The 3,563-nt window shown below is 45.9% G+C and overlaps 1 long non-coding RNA gene and 1 other non-coding gene across 2 annotated transcripts; both read left to right on the forward strand.

The window, feature by feature from the left end:
• The first annotated feature begins 757 nt into the window (after positions 1–757).
• Positions 758–2,476, forward strand: LOC137676795 (uncharacterized). The gene is made up of 2 exons (XR_011050137.1): positions 758–1,134; positions 2,229–2,476. It is a non-coding gene; the product is annotated as an uncharacterized lncRNA (long non-coding RNA).
• On the forward strand, positions 1,872–2,000 carry LOC137676971 (small nucleolar RNA SNORA47). Its single transcript, XR_011050202.1, has one exon. It is a non-coding gene; the product is annotated as a small nucleolar RNA SNORA47 (small nucleolar RNA).
• Positions 2,477–3,563: the final 1,087 nt, after the last annotated feature.

The following is a 3,563-nucleotide window of genomic DNA, read 5'->3' on the forward strand; positions in this document are numbered from 1 at the left end:
ATCCACCATCATCCTTGGTTACAAAAGGGAGGGAAGATGGAGTGAGAGCAGAGGGAGGCTGAGGAGTAGGGCTGTAAGACACAACAGGAGGGCAGGGAACGGCAGAGTGAGAGTCAGCTCTTCGTGGGATGGGGCGCTGTGCTGGCCCACAGCCGGCTGAGGCTGCTGCTGTGCGGGCTCCCTTGGTGGGTTGTGCTGGCTCCTCCTGGCATTTCTTTCTCAGGATCACTCCTGAGGCTCCACTCATTCATCCTTGGGATCATTCCTGATCCCAAATGTTCAAAAAAGTCAGGTAGATGTATTTTTAAACTAGTAACTATGGATCTCATTTTCTTTTGCGGCTGTTTGGCCTCTAGACCTGTTGTCCTCCTGTGCTGGATTCCCTACTCCTTCTGCTCTTCCTGAGCTGCAGAGTACCACACCAGGTGTCAGCTCGGGGGAACATCCCAATTCTCTGCCTTTCTCGGAACTCCTGAGCCCCGCAAGGCCGGGCAGCCCGCTGCGAGACCGGGCAGCCGCCGCGCAGCCCCGGCGGGAGGCAGGCGGGTACGCGGAGGAGGCGATGGCGTCCTAAGCCTAAACGCGAGGCGCGGTCGCGGGCCCGCCGCGGCGCCGGGCTGGGCGGGCAGCCCCACTCCCTCGGCCGGCCGCGCGCGGTGCCGCCGCGCGGGGAGCGCCGCGCCGCGGCTGCTGGCCGGGCGTGACGGGACGGGACGGGACGAGAGAAGATGGCGGCGGGCCCGGCGGGGAGGTAAAGGCGGCCCGTGGCGACCCGGGCCGGCGTCGGGGCCGCGGGCCTTCCCGGACTCTGAAACGGGGGCTGAGGCCGGCGGTTGGTTCGGGGCGGAGGGGGAAGCGGCGGGAGGTGTTGCCGGGACCGGCGGGTGCCCGGCCTCCCCGGCACAGAGCTGCGTGTGCGCGCAGGAAGGTCCCCGCCGCCGGGCGGCCAGGCTGTCACCCTGCTTATTCCCCCTGCCTTAACCAGCAGCAGAAGAGGCCGCGTCTGCCCTGTTAGCAGTGCTGAAATAAGACCGAGACGCTTCAGCACACACGGGTGAGAGCAGATAGTGCCCTGCTGCACGGTGGGGCTGGACCAAGATCAGTGCTAGCTGGGGCACAGACACCAGGATGCAGGTATGTTTATCAGCAGAGACGTATTGCCGGATTAAAATAAGTTGCAGATGAATAACATTTATAAGGCAGAAACTGCATGAGAAAAAAATCCCACATTCACGTGTCGCAAAGATATGCAGCACTTTTAAGTTCATATAAAACAAAATCTGGTGGTATGCATATTTAAATAAGTCTTGTTCATAACAGGACGCTATTTTTGACATCTCTTCCAGCTGCAATGGATTTGTTATCTACTGGCTGAAAGCCTGTCAGGTACGCTTCATACCACAAGCTGCAGCAGCAAAGGGCCTGTTCTTGCTAGAATAGAAACTCCAGTTTCATCTATGGTACATTTTGTAAAAATATTTCATATGTATACAATAGTTCAGAGCCCCTGTTGGCATAGGTGTTCAGTCCAGTGGCTTTCACACTACGATGAACATGCTCCGTTTTTACTTTCCAGCTGGGTTGTTCAGCACTGAAGAAATGAACATACCTTCTCAGTTTGTTTTAAATTTCAGAAATATGCTTGGTCAGTTGCTTTGCAAAATTCACTATTAGGACTACAGAAAATAGTTTGTTTATATAAACTGATGAATGCAATCTTATTCTTAGCAGTTTTAATATTATATATATTCCCTAACAATATTTATATATACACACAGTAGACTGCTAAAACTTTTGACTTTGGATGTATAGAAAAGCATCTTTAGTGATCAATATTAAGTATCGTAAGTTGAAAAAGACAACAGGATGGTTGGAGGACTGAGAAGGTAAGACAGTTAAACTTTATGCTGTATCTTACTGGTTATATCCTCCAAAATTATAATAGTGCAATGGCAACTCATGTTCCCCTCCTGACATGAGGGAAAGCAGTACTGCATTTGCACATAAGGATTGCATACTATTGGTGGCTTTCACCTAACCCATTTGTACTTAAAACTTTCTAAGAGGTCACCAAGGTAGGGGATGAAAAGCCTATTTAGCTGAATCACAAGTCTTCCTAGTCAACGAAGGCACACAACTGCTTGATGAGGATTAGTCAGACCTTATTTTCAGTTGTTTTGTTAACAATGCTGTGTGTATTAATGCCACCGCTTTTTCCACTTTCCTAGGCAGTATCAAGAGATAATGGGATTTGTCACACCAACACCAAACTGACACTAAGCTTCAACCCTTCATATAGAACTGTCTGTTGAAAGAGGAAGCTGCAGTAGTGAAAGCAGTCAGTGCTTGACTGCATGAGACCATGCCTCTCGCAGAAGGCGAATGATGTCTTACTTCAAAAACTTCACGAAATGCAAAGTCATTTAAGTCCTTTCAGGTTTCTTCTTTGCAAGGCAACAATAAACCAGTGACTGACTTTTCTTAGAGCTGTTACTTGAATAATTGGGGAGAGGGAAAGCTAAGGTTCCTACAAGATGTATACAAGATGTATGTACAAGATGTCTTGCTGTCCCTTCAGATTAAGATTTGTAGTTTGATTTACTATGAAGACCACTGAGGTCAACTTTAAAAAAAAAGGGGGCAAACCCTTTCTTTTAGCATACAGGGTTTTTTTTCCTCCTCATAGCAGAAGTGCCTTTTTAGACACATGGTGAACTAAAACTTAACATGTAGCTGTTGCATACTGAACAATTTTTTTTTCACAGCTAGAAATAGGTAACCTCTGAAAACATGAAGTTGTCAATATAAAGGAATGCAACAGCAAAGTAACCCAATGATTCATAACTATCACTAAAACAGTAAAATAACTACTTACAAAGGCAAACAGTGAACTGATTTTAATTAAATTAAGCAATACTGCTGCAGGCATTCAGAGTGCTCGTAACTACCTTCAACTCTATACTGCTGAAGTAAGGTGTGCTTCAGGTGATTAAGCTTGTGTGGTTTAATGATTTAAATAACACAGATTGAGTATTTTGCTTTATATTGTACGTGTCTAAAGATAAATAGGTAGCAGCTTGTCCTGGTTTTACTCAACAGTACTTGCCAGTTGCCTGTATGATCCAATAGATGGTGAGACTACCAAATCTTCTCCTTTACTTGGACAAGTATCAGAACTTTAACTTGACTAAAATGGCATTCAAGTTTTCTCATTTTAGAAGAGCACTCCTATCCAGCATATGCACAAGATAGTATCAAGAAGCACACTGCTTAAAGTGACAATGATTTATTGTGTTTAAGAAATGCAATAAACACCAAGCTTTTAGCTTCTGTTTGGCAATTCTTCCTCACCAAAAATCATTTGGTTGGTCTGGGTTTTTTTCTGGCATAAACTCCATTGCCAGCAATGGATGTATAAGAACAAGAAGTTAATAAATAATACACACACAGAGAGCAGTTTTCTCAACATACCTCCTCTTTTAAAGGCGTGATATAGATTTACTAAACAAATCTCAAGCAAGTTCTTCACAGAAGAAAATTTTGCTACAAGCTGTCTCTGGACA

Source organism: Nyctibius grandis, chromosome Z (genome assembly GCF_013368605.1).
Source record: "Nyctibius grandis isolate bNycGra1 chromosome Z, bNycGra1.pri, whole genome shotgun sequence".
In the NCBI taxonomy this organism is placed as follows: Eukaryota; Metazoa; Chordata; class Aves; order Nyctibiiformes; family Nyctibiidae; genus Nyctibius; species Nyctibius grandis.